An 18,108-nucleotide genomic window follows, 5' to 3' on the forward strand; every position below is an offset into this window, starting at 1 on the left:
ATGTCGGCAGCGCGTCTACCTGTTTACACAGGGAGATGTGCTGCCAAAAATGATATTTTGAGATTTGAAAACGATATGATCAGCTGATCAACGATCGTTTGCACAGGGCAATTATCGGGAACGAGCGTTCTTTGCCCGATAATTGGCGAGTGTAAAAGGCCCTTTAGAGTTGATCTGTGGATCCGCTGATAAGCCAGTCTGACCCTGCCGACACGTTCACCTACTTGCTACATCAGGTTGGGGACGGACAATGACTTCAGCTGTACAATGTCTGGCATTGGAGGGAATGCACATAAATTATAAGTATCAGATTATGCCACATTTTTTCTCAAGGATACAAAAAACCTCTATATGCCTCTGTACAGGTTCTACCCTAGCAGGCTATAAGCTAACATATTACAGATTCATAATACGGCCATGTATATGAGCCCTATGGGTAAGACGATTTGCACAGGTTCCCACATGGTTTATATCTGTGATCTCATATACAAAATAACCACACAGTCTTACATAGAATTGAATAAGATTTTTCTGACATGTTATTTTTTTTCCTTACCCCAGCATGCCCTATATCTGATGTTTTTGAGATGCCCCCCCCCCAAGTGGGACTGACCATATTTAAAAAACACGATCACAGTTTTTACATGCGGTACCGCAATGTCGTTTTTATAGAAGCAGTTCTAGAAATGTTTCTAAAAATGTTTTTCAAAAAATTGTCCCGACTAATCACAGCGAAGCCATTGCAAAAAATATATAAACATGTGATATGAAGCTTTTTTATATTGTTGGAAAGCTTTTGACAAAAACTCTAAAGGGTTTGTTCACACGGTGCAAATTTTGTGCTGTTTTTGCATGCAAAAATACAACATGAGACTGATTAAGTTGAGACTATAAAATATTTGAGTTGATTTTGTGTTTTATGTATAATTAATCCTTGTATATATACTGTACACTATTGTGATTTCCGGCTTCCATATTGGCAGTATGTTATCTTGTACCAGATTCTCTGCTATTATTTAGCAACCTAAAAACAAGGCAGATTATTTCGACCTCCCTGCATCATGCTGTAACGCTCTGATGTACTGAAGGAAAGCAGTGTTTGCTAATGAAAGACTTGTGTATATGAATATTCACATCACGATATGCTTTCTAGATTGTTCAAGTCCATTTCTATACAGATTTTCATTGCCGTCACCAGTCTACCACCGACTACTGCAGAGAAAGATACAGATAGCAACCCAAAGTAACCCAAAAGGCTGCTGTGCATTGTGCCCTGGTCACAAGGTGGCACTGAGGACTCTATAGATTTAAATCCAACCATGCCAATATCTACATGGGGCTCGCTGGGGGTTGGAAAATGTGATTGTAAGCTCTTCAGGGGGCAGATGTGGATGTAAATGAATACAGTCTGTATACAGCTTTGTGTAGTATGTGGAGACTATATAAATAAAGACTGCTAAATAAAATAATAGAAGAATAAGACAATAGACACATTTTTTAAAAAGTAACATGCAGCATTTTTTTTTAATTAAATCATCTATTTATTTATTTTTCAACATGTAACCAAAAAGATACACGGATATTAAATAGGACATACTAATATAACAAAATATTGTCTATTTTTTATGTTGTTTTTATACCTAAACCACCCATCTGGGAGAAGAAAGGTGAAGGGGAAAAAAAAAAAAAAGGATTACATTGGTTGGCATTGGACGGGTCAGATATTCCACGGCAAAGCGAATAAAAACAGCTAGTACCTCCCTTGTGGAGGATATTCCTTTTGACCTGTGGATGTACGTTTTGTGATACCTGTTGTTAGCTAAGGAAAATACATGATAAATATCCTTAGTATATTATAAGTAATGCAATGTATCACCATCGTACTCAACTTTGTAACAGATTGCACATGGACTTCTACATGGCCATACTGTACATCAGTATGCCTCCAATTTTCTACTAAGGCATATGAGGGCATTTTTCTGTTATAGTCCATATAAATCTGACAGGCGTAGTATTATGGAGGTATTTTCCCTCGAAGCATTGTGGATCAATTCTATATGTAAACTAAAATGGTGCTCAAACTTGAACATATAGAGAGTTCAAATATTATTCACATTATTCATAAAACACTTGTTAATGGGGTTCTGAATTCCATCTCAGAAGGATACAGAGAGATTATGAGAATGATTAACATCTGTTAAAGGGGTTATCCGGGATCTTAGTGGCTGCAAATGAAATAAATAAAACAAAAAAGCAATAATTTCCTATCCTTGCCCCCGGCGATAAAGCTCTGTCGCTCTGGCGGCAGCCCCTGGTGGTTGCTTACATGTATGTAGCATGTAACCACAGACAATCAGAGGGCTCAGCGGGGATCTCTGGTGATGAATCGTATTTCTGGCATAATGCCAGAAATACAACCTATGACCGCTGAGCCCCACGAGGAGACCTCTGATTAGCTGTAGCAGTCACATGCTACGTGCATGTAAACAACCACCGGGAGTGCCACCGGACCGACAGGGCTGGATCGCAGGGGGCAAGGATAGGAAATTATTGCTTTTTTATTTTATTTATTTCACTTGCAGCACCTAAGAAAACATTTTCACTTCCCGGATAGTATACGTTTACCTCCCTTACGTCAGAGGAAGAGAGGATCAAAAGATTAAACGGTAAGCAACGTTAGAATAACTATTGGGTTTCCGTTTTGTTTTTTTTGACGGAAGCAAAAGTGCAGTCTGCAGAACTTTTGTTTACGTGAAAAAAAATGGAAACCTAGCGAACGGAGACAAACGGAAAGCAACTGAAACAAAAGAATTACCATTTAAACCAATGGTAATTCTAACGGAAGCGTTGCTTTCCGTTTAATCTTTCGATCCTCTCTTCCTCTGACGGAAGAGAGGTAAACGTATACTAATGCTAGTGTGAACTTAGCCCAACCCCTTTAAGTTGTTGCCACTGTTACAAACAGGGGCGTAACAAGTAACCATGGGGCCTCATAGAAAAATTCATTTTTCAGAAGCAAGTTCATTGCATGGAAAGCTTAGCATTTATTTGTCTCTCTTTGTCATTCCCAAATGAACAGGGATAATTAGGGGTGTTGCTGGGGAGGGGTTGTCGGGTCATGTGTATTATCACATTAAAGGGATAATGAACTTAAAGAAGTTAAAGCACAGGCATCATGCTCACAGTAATATCACAATACATGGATACTGAACACAGTGATGTCATATCATGGGAATAATGCATGCTGCTGTAGAGGGACTGTCAGGGCATGTGATGTGCCCCTGGTGCAGTAATGTCACAGTAAAAGGATAATTGACTCTTTAAAGTTACAGCACAGGAATTATGCGAACAGTGATGTCACAGTGTAAAGATTAGCTACTTAGTGAAGTTACAGCACAAGAATTATAAAACAGTGATGTCACAACACCAGAATAATGCATACACTGATGTCACAGTACAGTGATAATGCACACAATAAAGCATTTAACATAGTTACATCACAACATAAGAAAAAAATATACACATAATGATGTCACCGTACAGATACAATGCAGTGTTGTCACATGCAAAAAGTGATGCTGTGGAGTTATAATGCAAATAACAGGGATGCAGCAAGCAACCATGGGGCTTCATAGGAAAATTTGGAATGCAATCCCACTCAGTTTCCCAATCCCCTCTGAGTGAAGATGGCCTCCCTTAGCTGTTGGGCCCCATACCAGCTGCAATGCTTGCTATTCTGGTAGTTACACCCATGGTTGTCCATGTGCATTACTGCAGATTGTTTTCAAGTCCAATACTTGTTCTGACCAATGTATCAAGTTTCCATCTGGTGAGATCAATCCTTTTAGAGCCATAGAGATGACAATTATCCTTAATCGTTGTTTAAGGTCTGATCACTATTGATTATCACTTTATCTACGGCCTGCTTAAAACAATAATGTTACTTTTGGAAGCAAGACAGTCAGCAGTCTAGAAATCCTCCAAACTGCAATGGTTTACAGTCCATCATAGTGTGCTCAATTCCCATGTGTGCTCAAATTTCCATAAGCTCCCATCCTGGGCCTCGATTAATTTACTTGGGTGCCACGGCTCACACAGACTTTGAAAACAAAGCTCTTTCATTTGCAAGTGTCTCATATGCTCTGAATTGCATTAATTATGCAACACTGGTATATGAAAGATCACCTGCACCTCTACCAACCGTGGATTTATACAGTATTAAACCGGGCGCGCTTCTGAGCGTAGTATTATAATATTTCCTTCAATTTTACTAAATCAATTTGTTTGCGCAATTATTGTATGTAATGATAACATTATTTTTAATTTTAACAGCGGATGAAAAGGCTGCACCAGCGTAGTAATGTGGTACAGTAGTTTCTTGACAACACACAACAATTTTCTTAAAGGAATTCTCTGGGCAAAACTTAAAGTGGCCATACACATGAAATAAAAGTTGGCCAAACGTTTCCGACTCAACCATAAACTTGCACGATCAGTCGAGAGAGCCAGTTTAACTTAATGACAAGAAGGGAATTAGCTGCTGCCAGTCACCTGTCAGCAGCTTATGTCCCGTGAGAACAAATAATCGGGCATGTTGAAAGCCAACATGCCTGAGCTTTCTTTCCCCCGACATTTCCCATCGTGAAAGAGTCAGGAGTCCTCCATACACATTAGATTTTTGGCCGATCTCACAGAAATCATCAGGTTCAGACAAGTTTTGTCTAATGTGTATGGGCACCTTTATAACATTGGGGCAGGTTTACAAATACTGTATAAGTTTTAGACAAGGCAGTCAGAAGATGCCACAAATTATTATTATAGTGGCGTACGCTGTATAATAAATTTGGTGCTAGACACTTTTCTCTTCCTTATACCACCTCTTGGATGGCTAAGTTTATGCCAATCTTTTGTGCCAAAATTTTTGTACCAAAATTTTGGTGTACGACGGTGCATATAACCCACGCCCCCTTTACCGCTAAGCCATGCATTTACTTGCTAATCCATACCCCCTTGTTAAGCACGGTGCAAAAATTGTCTAGAACAGTTCATAAATGTGGCGGTATACACCAGAATTTTGGCACATTTTGAATAGTAATTTTCCCCCACACAGGGATTTTCACTATTACATGGTGGAATTAAAATATCCATCCAGACGGTTCTCCGCTCTAAAATTGTAAAAAATTAATTCTGCAGTAAAAATGTATGGCAAATCCTTAGAGATAGAGAAAGGCATGAGTAATCTGAGACATACTGGTTGCTAGGGATGTGCTGCCTGACATCCTCATTGAAACGACTGTGGTTGTTAGGCATTATGTTCCTAGAAACCAGTCTGTGTCAGACATTTCTCAATTGATCAGTTTAGAGCTGGATTGGCAATGTGCTAACAGTAGAGAAGGAGAAAAGCAGCTTGGCAGCAGTCATACCATGCCTTTCCCCATCGCTGGATGAGTAATTAATCAGGTATTTCTAAAAATAAATTCACATGGAGAATCACTTTAAGTGGAAACATTTCTTGATAATAAGACTGAGCAGCACAAAGAAAATAAACAGAAAATAAAGACGTTTGCTTTTCTGTACTGCTCCATAAACTATACTGCTTATTCATAGATATATATATATATATATATATATATATATATATATATTCACACAAACACACACACACACACACACACACATATACATGTACAGCCAATACTATGTGAATAGTTGGCATGAAGCGGAGTGGTTGGTTAGCAGTTGGAAGTGTGGCACTGGAGCCATGGATTAGATTATGACAAAAGTAACATCTGCATGGATTTTGTGGGTTCTCCCCATGTATGGGCTGTTCACTTCTTGGTTGGAGGCTCCGTTAGGGGCGTCCGTCGCAGATCCGGACGAAAATCTCGGAAACAATAACGCAGCTGGATTATTTTTTGTGGTAAAACCACGTACATCATGACGGAACCTATTAAGGTCAATGGGTTCTGTTGCCCACCGGTGATGTCCTTTGTGCAAATTAACAGGTGCTTCACGTTGGGTTCGTGGACCCACTGGGCCGTATCGCCTTGGCGCTGGCCCAGGATAGTACTGGATACAGGATACAGGAACAGTGAACACTGGCAACTGTGAATCACTAGGAGACCATTTGCATAGACAAACTTAGGGTATGACAACAATGCTCAAGCGTGGAAGGAAGGGGCTGAGCCCTTCTTATAATCCAGGGTGCTATGGGCTAATTAAACATAAAAGTCTGGTGCGCACGCAGCCCCTTTAAAGGGAATGTGCCGCGAGAATTTATTTTTATTTTTTTTAGTTAATTATTATTTAAGTGATTACACATTGTTTTAATTTTTGTAATTTTTTCACAAGTCAGGAAATATTATAAATTAGATTCTAATTTATAACATTTCCATGTGCTGGTCACTAGAGGGAGCAGTTCCCAAAATTGCAGTATGGTCAATGTGGTAAAGCAACCTCATTGTTTTATGCTGCAAATTTGGGGTAGAAACACTCGCTCTAGTGTCCTCGCACAATCCCCCCTCCCTTATTCTGGCTAGTGCCAGGAGAAGGAGGGGGTTGAATCTTCAAACCTCCTACACTGTGTGCCATCCCATTTTCTGAACGAATGAACAGTGTAGGAGGATTAGATACAGTGCTAATCAGACAGTATAACACGAACATAAACGAATATAATACACACATCACATACACAAACATAACTTAGCTGCTCCGCCTCCGCTCCTATTCCTTGCGTCTTCACTTCCTTGAACATATGGCCGGAAGCCGTCATCTGACTGTCCAGCAGCAGCTTCCGGTCCACATGAGAATGGCGCCGGATTTCGCTCTGCTAACGAGCTTAGTTTTGGTCTGTGTGGGAGCGGCGCATGCGCCGTTCCCACACAGATGGCGTACGCTGCATTGAATGGAACGGCTCCCGTTCGCATTCTCTATGGGGATGTATGTGCCGTATTCCATCTCTGTATGTGTCGTTAATCGACACATACAGAGATGAAAAAAAAAATGGCAGCCCCCATAGAGAAGTAAAAGTAAGAAAATAAAAATAAGTTGAACACACATAAATAAAATGTATTTTAATATCATACTAAAAGCAATATTATAAAAAATAAAATAAAAATTATGACACCTTTCCTTTAAGAGCGGGCACGAGCGTGCGCGCGCACCATACGGGACCCGGCCGAGGTGATCGGAAGTGAGCGCTGGTGTCTCCTGAGGAGGAGACTGGGGCCAGCGCTCGCAGATCCATGGCTGCGGGCGTCAGAAGGTGAGTGAGTCTGACGGCCAACGGCCATTGGCATGACATAGGCTACTTAAGGTAGCCATAATGCGGGCACATTTAAGCATCTATATTAGGTCTACAATACCAGGAGCTTAGATCACCATAGTACACATACACAACAATATAGGGATGAACGTTGCCTCAGGCCTTCTTCACATACATTATTTTTTCTGCGTTTTTAAACACTTGTAAAAAAAACACCATAAATTTAATCTCTCTGCATGGCATCTTAGTATCGATCTCACCCGTTTAACCCCTCAGATGCGGTGCTCAATAGCGAGCACCGCATCTGAGTGGTTTTGGAGAGAGGGAGGGAGCTCCCTCTCTCTCCCACCGACACCCGGCGATAAGATCGCCGAGTGTCTGTGTCTCCCATGGCAGCCGGGGGCCTAATAAAGGCCCCCAGGTCTGCCTGTAATGAATGCCTGCTAGGTCATGCTGGAGGCATGACCTAGCAGATGCCTGTCCGTTTTAAACGGACAGGCAGTAATACACTGCAATACAAAAGTATTGCAGTGTATTATAATAGCGATCGGAGGATCGCATAGTGAAGTCCCCTAGTGGGACCAGTAAAAAAGTAAAAAAAAACGTTTAATAAAGTTAATTAAAAAAAATTTTGAAGTATTCTACCCTTGAAGCAAAACACTAGATTTACACAATGTGAAAATCTGCTGTAAGATCAGCAATAAATTGTCATATATTAACAAGAGTATTTACATGCATATTTACAGTGGATTTCACCTCTCCCAATAGAGTAGATGAAACACGTCACAAACTCTGTGACACATCCACAGCAGAATTAAAAAATCATTTTTTTTTTAAAAGGCTTTATTTTCAAAACTTGTACAAATATACAAGTTAGACATACTACGAGACTTTAAGATAGACAGCATCACAGTGAATACAGAGTCAATTCAGAACAGATACAGTATATTGCACATAGAGGATTTACAAAATTCCCATGGCTCAATGTCCCAACCCAGTCCAACCTTACATACACACGCATTCATCCTAGTGCCCCAAATCTCCCACCCGCAAGAACCTCTGCCACTCATGAAAACTGCAGCTAAACCGCAGTCTCCAGAGTCTCTAACCACCGTGACCAAATTTTACCAAATTTATCTGGACATCGTCTGCTTAGATATAATTTTTGATACATAGGTATACATAGGTATATATTTGTTCACCAATTGCTTCCAGTGTATCAAACTCGGACCTTCCGGATTCTTCCAAGCCATAATCACAAGCTTCCTAGCACAGAAAAGTACAAATCGAAAAAATATCTTATCATAATGGTTTGGTATGACTTCATTCATAATACCCAAGAGACACATCTGAGGTGTAAGGAGTCGCGGAAAATCATAATGAGCATGTAGAAACTCCACTACTTCCGACCAAAAGGGAGCCACTCTGGGACATACCCACACACAGTGTAAATAAGTACCCACATCCAACTGGCAGCAAAAACAGCTATGCGAGGTCAATGCCCCCATCCTGTGGAATCTGACGGGTGTGTAATAGATCCTATGTAAAAACCGAGACTGTATCAGAAAATCCATTCCACTTACAACCGAGTCAAAAAAAGAAAGTTCTACCTTCCTCCAATCCTCCTCCATAAAATCAGGGATATCTCCCCTCCATCGCGTAAATGCCTTATCAAAGGGTCTTTGTCCCAGGGAGGACAACAAGGTGTAGACCTGGGTAAGGACCTTGGAAAGAGCCGGAACTCTAAGAAGGTCGTCCAGCCTAGAGAAACCCACCTGAGGTGACATAGAGCCAAATTGGGCACACCAAGCATGACGCAGCTGGAGATAATGGAAAAAGGCCGTCCCCGGAATGTCAAAGCTATCCTGAAGTGCAGAAAAGGATACAAAGCCAGAGTCTGCATTACAAACCTGACCCCGAAATTTGACCCCAGCCCAGGACCACATCACCGCTCCCGGGAGGAACTCAAGATGGGACAACAAGGGATTATTCCATAGTGGAGTCCTAGGTGAGTATGAGGGAACCTCCGAGACCTTTATCAGAGCATGTACCGCCCTTCAAGCCACAACCACCGTACGAAGCGGCAGTGGCAAGCTCCCATTGGATTTAAATCTATACAGCAAGTTTGTAAGACTCTCACAGGAGGACATCAGTGCACCAGCCAGTGCAGTGGCGGCATTACTCAGATCTAGGTCTATCCACCAACACGCAATCACTAATTGAGAGGCTAAGTAGTACATATGAAGATTTGGTGCCGCCATCCCCCCCATTCTCCTAGGGGCCTGCAGTAGACTGAGACTGAACCTAGGCACGCCACCCTGCCAATAAAACGATCACAGTATACCATCAAGCTGTTTAAAGAAACGTCTAGGTAACACAACTGGACAGGTACGAAATAAATATAAACATTTGGGTAAGTATATCTTTTTAAATAAGTCAATCCTGCCATATAGTGACAAAGGGAGGTTTTTCCATGTACCAAGACGCTTCTCAGTAGCCACAACCAAAGGGTTAAGGTTGAGTTCACTATACTTTGACACCTTAAGAGAGACCCTAATCCCCAGGTAGGTAAATTGGGAAACGATCTGCAGGGGTACAGGAAGACTCCGTCCGGAGCAATAACCAGGAGTAAGGGGAAACATAACAGACTCAGCCCAATTCACCGATAGGCCAGAAAAGCTGCCAAATACATCTATCATTGTAAACAGAGAAAAAAAACCTGTTTTTAGACCCATTGTACTGTACTTGATTATGTGATTATGACCTTATACTTATAAACGCTATTTTTGCATCCACTTGTTGGAAAAAAATAAATAAATAAAAATTGCATAAAAAAACTACACTGTGTAAACCTGGTCCAATAGTCAATTCCCACTACAGCACATCACACATGAATATAACAACAAGATACACAACATAAGAATAAATATATACAGTACTTAGCATATCAATAAGCAACATTAAAAGAAAACATTGAAAAAATCAAGGCTGAACATATCTGCTGTCTAGTAAAATGCAAGGAAAATAAACCAGCTCAGGAGCATCTCCTCGGGGAGGAATACATACAATTTCCAATGAGTGTTTTGCTAGGACCAGCACATACATGGGCAGGTGGCTCATATTTCTTATTAATCACCATCACAACACAAATTTTGCTTTGGCATAAACAGAAAGAAGGCAGTGAAGGGAAAACGATCCCTCACCGGCACTGTGGTCAGAACAGAAATATTCGCAGCCAAAAATACAATGGTGAATCATAACCATATTACCGGTCGGGGATTTGTCCTCTAAATTTAGAGTGTTGAAATTAATTTGCAGTCTAGTGCGACCTATAATCTCCAAGTACTTTTAGTGGTATTTACTTGATATCAGTTGTTATAAGATTGGCCCAGACATGCAGAAAGTGGTCCTGTAAATTTACAATTGGGTAACCGATATTCTTTTACAAGAGCAGTGGAATGCTTTTGACACTGCTGATGATTAATACCATGAGTAGGTCTAGTTTTTAGGGGTCCATTGGATTTGAGAAAGCTCTCCTAGCATGGTTGCAGACTTGATAAGACCTTATACCAAGGTCAGAGACTGGTGGAAGAACATTTACAGTATTTATTGTTTGCTTTCCTTTTAATTGCTCTTAAAGTGTATCTGTAACACATAAAGACGATGCTGTATTGTACAGCAGAGGGCCACAGATTATTGGTAAGGATGGCCGGGAAGGAGATTCAGCTTGGATGGGAAGCGGATGCGTAGAGATGCCCCAGTTCCGACATGTGTGTGCAGAGCTGTTTTGCAGAGAGGGAGACAGCCCGCTACAAGAGCTGCTTTACAGAGAGGGAGACAGCCCGCTACAAGAGCTGCTTTACAAAGAGAGAGACAGCCCGCTACAAGAGCTGCTTTACAGAGAGAGACAGCCTGCTACAAGAGCTGCTTTACAGAGAGAGAGACAGCCTGCTACAAGAGCTGCTTTACAGAGAGAGACAGCCTGCTACAAGAGCTGCTTTACAGAGAAAGAGACAGCCCGCTACAAGAGCTGCTTTACAGAGAGGGAGACAGGCCGCTACAAGAGCTGCTTTACAGAGAGGGAGACAGCCCGCTACAAGAGCTGCTTTACAGGGATTGAGACAGCCTGCTACAAGTGCTGCTTTACAGAGAGAGACAGCCTGCTACAAGAGCTGCTTTACAGAGAGAGAGACAGCCCGCTACAAGAGCTGCTTTACAGAGAGGGAGACAGCCCGCTACAAGAGCTGCTTTACAGAGAGAGAGACAGACCGCCACAAGAGCTGCTTTAAAGAGAGAGAGACAGCCCGCTACAAGAGCTGCTTTACAGAGAGAGAGACAGACCGCTACAAGAGCTGCTTTACAGAGGGAGCACAGTTTTCCACTCCTTAAAGGCTGCTTCCACTTCATTTCAACCTGCTCATACTGTGAATTGCCGACACACTTGTAGCGGTGGTTCACAGTATTATAGCCATCTCCCATTCAAGGAAAGCAGTGCTCGCATAAGCGCAGCAGCCCCTTCAAAACAGCTGATCGGCAGGGTTTTCCTGAGGAAAGGCCATCAATTTCTTAGGACTGGAGAGGGAGACAGAGAGGGAGACAGCCCGCTACAAGAGCTGCTTTACAGAAAGGGAGACAGACCGCTACAAGAGCTGCTTTACAGAGAGGGAGACAGCCCGCTACAAGAGCTGCTTTACAGAAAGGGAGACAGCCCACTACAAGAGCTGCTTTACAGAGAGGGAGACAGCCCGCTACAAGAGCTGCTTTACAGAGAGAGACAGCCTGCTACAAGTGCTGCTTTACAGAGAGGGAGACAGCCCGCTACAAGAGCTGCTTTACAGAGAGAGAGACAGCCCGCTACAAGAGCTGCTTAACAGAGAGGGAGACAGGCCGCTACAAGAGCTGCTTTACAGAGAGGGAGACAGCCTGCTACAAGAGCTGCTTTACAGAGATTGAGACAGCCTGCTACAAGAGCTGCTTTACAGAGAGAGAGACAGACCGCTACAAGAGCTGCTTTACAGAGAGAGAGACAGGCCGCCACAAGAGCTGCTTTAAAGAGAGAGAGACAGCCCGCTACAAGAGCTGCTTTACAGAGAGAGAGACAGCCCGCTACAAGAGCTGCTTTACAGAGAGAGAGACAGCCCGCTACAAGAGCTGCTTTAGAGAGAGAGAGACAGCCCGCTACAAGAGCTGCTTTACAGAGAGAGAGACAGGCCGCTACAAGAGCTGCTTTACAGAGAGAGACAGCCTGCTACAAGAGCTGCTTTACAGAGAGAGAGACAGACCGCTACAAGAGCTGCTTTACAGAGAGAGAGACAGCCCGCTACAAGAGCTGCTTTAGAGAGAGACAGCCCGCTACAAGAGCTGCTTTACAGAGAGAGAGACAGGCCGCTACAAGAGCTGCTTTACAGAGAGAGACAGCCTGCTACAAGAGCTGCTTTACAGAGAGAGAGACAGACCGCTACAAGAGCTGCTTTACAGAGAGAGACAGCCTGCTACAAGAGCTGCTTTACAGAGAGAGAGACAGACCGCTACAAGAGCTGCTTTACAGAGAGGGAGACAGGCCGCTACAAGAGCTGCTTTACAGAGAGGGAGACAGGCCGCTACAAGAGCTGCTTTACAGAGAGAGACAGCCTGCTACAAGAGCTGCTTTACAGAGAGAGAGACAGACCGCTACAAGAGCTGCTTTACAGAGAGAGAGACAGCCCGCTACAAGAGCTGCTTTACAGAGAGAGAGACAGACCGCCACAAGAGCTGCTTTGAATAGAGAGAGACAGCCCGCTACAAGAGCTGCTTTACAGAGAGAGAGACAGACCGCTACAAGAGCTGCTTTACAGAGGGAGCACAGTTTTCCACTCCTTAAAGGCTGCTTCCACTTCATTTCAACCTGCTCATACTGTGAATTGCCGACACACTTGTAGCGGTGGTTCACAGTATTATAGCCATCTCCAATTCAAGGAAAGCAGTGCTCGCATAAGCGCCGCAGCCCCTTCAAATCAGCTGATCGGCAGGGTTGCCAGGAGTCAGACCCCCACCGATCAGCTATTGATGGCCTTTCCTGAGGAAAGGCCATCAATTTCTTAGGACTGGAAAACCCCTTTAAAACTAATACCATTACATCTTTCTTAAAGGTTATCAGCCATATTTCTCAGACTCATGAATGATAAATCTGCCTAGTTATGCAGTGATATAGTCCCTAGTCCCCTATCTCTCCATAACTAGGTAAATTTGTCTGATAAATAAAATTTTTACCAACTTTACAGAAGAAAACTTATTGGTTCCTATTCTAGCATGTAATGTGCTGTAATTGTCAAAATAGTCAGTCTGCCCAAAAAATGGTTGCCTCCAGTGTTTGTAAGTGTAAGGATATCTTGAACACAAAAGACAGTGTTCATCCCCGTAAAACATAGAAGAGCAAGGATAAATGCTTAGCATCTGCAGTGGAGGTGGATCAGACCTAATAGCAATAACATAGATGCCAAGATGACAAAATGATGGCTGATAAATATTGTTCAGATGCGCAAAGCAATGGGAAAAAAAACCGCGGCTACCAGAGAATTGTGTTCATTTATCTCCACACTTACAGCTCTGATGAGGTAATGGATATGGATGGACAAATGTATAAATAGAATGCAAAGAAGGTCTGTTTAGCTGGCAGTAATGTGATCTGTGACATCGAAAACGTGCAAAGCACAAATGAGAATCCATTTGGAAGACATATCACCAACAATCAATTTCTTAAAGGTCAATACCAAACGGAAAGCCAAGTTTTTCTTCCCCCCCCCAACCTCAAAGCATTGCAGCAATTTGCATATGCAAAAAATATATTTAAAAGATGCGCATAAAGATAGCAGTAAGAAGAATTAAAGACATTACCAGCACGGGAGAATTCTTTCTTTTTTTTTTTTAATCTTTAATTCATAAAGAAACAGCCAATTCCACAGAGACGTACACAGAGGCTGCAAATAAAATGACAAATGATTAATGAAAGAGGTGTCGCAGAGCTTTCATTTTCAGGTTCTTCAGATTTTACCTTCTAGTTGAGATTTTCATATGATACCTTAAAAAGGTCTAAAAAAATAATTCCTAGCTTAATATTACCATGCCATCTAAGAAAGACTTTGACTCAGGGGTGTACAGTGAAGGAAATAAGTACTTGATCCCTTGCTGATTTTGTAAGTTTGCCCACTGTCAAAGACATGAACAGTCTAGAATTTTTAGGCTAGGTTAATTTTACCAGTGAGAAATAGATTATATAAAAAAAAAAAAACAGAAAATCACATAGTCAAAATTATATATGTTTATTTGCATTGTGCACAGAGAAATAAGTATTTGATCCCTTTGGCAAACAAGACTTAATACTTGGTGGCAAAACCCTTGTTGGCAAGCACAGCAGTCAGACGTTTTTTGTAGTTGATGATGAGGTTTGCACACATGTTAGATGGAATTTTGGCCCACTCCTCTTTGCAGATCATCTGTAAATCATTAAGATTTCGAGGCTGTCGCTTGGCAACTGGGATCTTCAGCTCCCTCCATAAGTTTTCGATGGGATTAAGGTCTGGAGACTGGCTAGGCCACTCCATGACCTTAATGTGCTTCTTTTTGAGCCACTCCTGTGTTGCCTTGGCTGTATGTTTTGGGTCATTGTCGTGCTGGAAGACCCAGCCACGAGCCATTTTTAATGTCCTGGTGGAGGGAAGCAGGTTGTCACTTAGGATTTGACGGTACATGGCTCCATCCATTCTCCCATTGATGCGGTGAAGTAGTCCTGTGCCCTTAGCAGAGAAACACCCCCAAAACATAATGTTTCCACCTCCATGCTTGACAGTGGGGATGGTGTTCTTTGGGTCATAGGCAGCATTTCTCTTCCTCCAAACACGGCGAGTTGAGTTAATGCCAAAGAGCTCAATTTTAGTCTCATCTGACCACAGCACCTTCTCCCAATCACTCTCAGAATCATCCAGATGTTCATTTGCAAACTTCAGACGGGCCTGTACATGTGTCTTCTTGAGCAGGGGGACCTTGCGGTCACTGCAGGATTTTAATCCATTACGGCGTAATGTGTTACCAATAGTTTTCTTGGTGACTGTGGTCCCAGCTGCCTTGAGATCATTAACAAGTTCCCCCCGTGTAGTTTTCGGCTGAGCTCTCACCTTCCTCAGGATCAAGGATACCCCACGAGGTGAGATTTTGCATGGAGCCCCAGATCGATGTCGATTGACAGTCATTTTGTATGTCTTCCATTTTCTTACTATTGCACCAACAATTGTCTCCTTCTCACCCAGCGTCTTACTTATGGTTTTGCAGGCCATTCCAGCCTTGTGCAGGTCTATGATCTTGTCCCTGACATCCTTAGAAAGCTCTTTGGTCTTGCCCATGTTGTAGAGGTTAGAGTCAGACTGATTAATTGAGTCTGTGGACAGGAGTCTTTTATACAGGTGACCATGTAAGACAGCTGTCTTTAATGCAGGCACCAAGTTGATTTGGAGCGTGTAACTGGTCTGGAGGAGGCTGAACTCTTAATGGGTGGTAGGGGATCAAATACTTATTTCTCTGTGCACAATGCAAATAAATATATATAATTTTGAAAATGTGATTTTCTTTTTTTTTTTTTAAATAATCTATCGCTCACGTGTAAAATTAACCTAGCCTAAAAATTCTAGACTGCACCATAATTGGGGGGGCTTAGTTTAATCTCTACTATGGAGCCCCCCCTCTCTTCTATTTACACCACTGACAACGGAAGAGTGAATGGAAGGGTAGGGATGGAGGCTTGGCCCTCCAGCCCATGGCCACCAAGCAGTTGCGTGGTCTGCCTCCATTAAGGAGACACCACTGTTTTGGCTAGAGGCATCCATGCATGTGATCGAATTTCTGCGAGCATCTTTGTTAAGGGGGACATTATCCTGCAAGTGCAGCGCCACACCATTGGAGCCCCCTCCTCGATCACCTCTTGCTCCTCCTACAAGTTGATAGGCAAAAGAGAGTGGAGCTTCTCCACGCTGCCTCCTGCAGTACAAGGGTAGGTACTGTAAGTAGCGGCTAACTTATTTACAGCAACTTTCTGCATTGGATCAAGGTAGTCAAGTGGAGATGGTTCCTGACACCTAAAGAGGGCGCTCTGCCTGACACCTATTGGGACACTCTGACTGTCACTTTTATGGGACCACATCAGGTAGCTCTGCTCCTGTTCTCCTGGCCTTGGCTGTCTAGTGATATTTGACCCTCTGAAGGAATGAAAAACCCTATACGAGGCCTCCATAATGTTACCACTGATGAAGCATATACAATTACTGCACTGCAGCAATATCAATGAGCTGAATACGCACCATTAAAATCACTGGTGAGTTACGAGAGGTATTTTTATGATCTTCTACATCAATATCATACGTCTGTAAAATAATGGCTTCTATAATTATGGGTTGCCCTATTAAATTCTATACGACAATTACATCTAAAGATACAACTATGGCAGACCTAGTGTAACCTAAATGTATCTATGCATGGATGAAATCTGCATTAGGGATGCCTTCTTTTCATTGTGACCTTTATGCTTTGTGGCATTGTGTTTCATTCACTTCTGTAAGGGGGAAGTGAAGAGAAAAAATGGCGGCCCAACGCAGCTGTCCCTATATTATAGCCCTCTCTTCTGTGTAACATTCAGACTATAGGGTCTACACTATCCTGTGTAATTGCCCTTTAAGCATTAATGTTTCACCGTACATCTAACTGCCTGCGATACATACAATTCCCGGCAGCATCAGTGCAAATTAAAAAAGCACATATTATATTTTTCTAGCAGCTGTGATCAGCTCTTAAGGGCTTCTGGTAATTACAAGTAAATCCATGTTAGCAACATGCAAGAAGACATTTTGTCAAAAATGAAACAGTCAATAACTCCTTTATTAAAAGTGACCACAGAGATAATGATTTTCGTAACAATTCTGACCTTATGATTATATAGGTATGATGTTACATTGTATCCTCTTCACACAATATCTCCGCAACTGTACAATGTTAACGGCATGCTGTGTTGTCCCTATGGCTTTGTCATCATTAAAAACCATGTTATCTTCACTCCAGTGCAAGGGCGTATATACCATAGAGGCTGCCACGGTAGCTGCTATGGAGCTCATGAAGGGGTCCCAAATCAGATTATCCCATCCGTCTTTTCCGTTGGAAGTGTGAACCTGCACAAGGCTCCTTCTCCATAGGGACATACATTTTAGCAAATAAGGAAGGGGAAAGTAGCCGAAGGACCACAAGTCCCATTTGTTCTGGAGCAACAAGCACCAGACTGTCCCGTTACTGGGGTGACATGAAGAACCACCAGGTGGGTCCTCATTTTTATCTTGCTATGGGGGCCATTCATCTCTATGTCAGTCCCTGCTCCAGTGATGGGAAGTGGCAGCCATATTGCTCTTTCCCTAGAGCCGGACTTCTCCGCTGTTTCTGTAACTACTTCAATGTAGTGCTGCCAATTCTTCACTAAGTCTGCTACTATATGAGGATGAGCCAGCCGCCTTGAGTAGATAGATAGATAGATAGATAGATAGATAGATAGATAGATAGATAGATAGATAGATAGATAGATAGATAGATAGATAGAGGTGAATATAAAGACAATATGCAGCTCATTTTGTGTTTCCAGAATGTTTCTTGAAATAAATAGATGCACAGAAGTGTTAACTGGAAGGACAGTGAAGTCTATCTCCTCACATAAATGAGGGCGCACACACTCAGCCTTTGAGAATACAATATTCATTTTGCTGCAGAAGAACAGACATTGCATAACAATGAGATTTGCTAATGAAATCAACCATCAACCTGGAATACATATGTATTAA

General features: G+C 42.3%; 1 protein-coding gene across 19 annotated transcripts in view; it reads right to left on the minus strand.

Annotated features, from left to right (window-relative positions):
* BAZ2B (bromodomain adjacent to zinc finger domain 2B) overlaps window positions 1-18,108 on the minus strand; it is a 241,997-nt gene that overhangs the window by 133,785 nt on the left and 90,104 nt on the right. The window contains exon 3 of one of the 19 annotated variants that reach the window (XM_075829322.1): window positions 14,138-14,220. The exons of the other annotated variants lie outside the window; for them this stretch is intronic. The gene's annotated coding sequence lies outside the window, so the exon portion shown is untranslated. The remainder of the gene's footprint in view (window positions 1-14,137; window positions 14,221-18,108) is intronic. 19 annotated transcript variants of the gene reach the window in all.

This window comes from Rhinoderma darwinii, chromosome 6 (genome assembly GCF_050947455.1).
Source record: "Rhinoderma darwinii isolate aRhiDar2 chromosome 6, aRhiDar2.hap1, whole genome shotgun sequence".
NCBI lineage: Eukaryota > Metazoa > Chordata > Amphibia > Anura > Rhinodermatidae > Rhinoderma > Rhinoderma darwinii.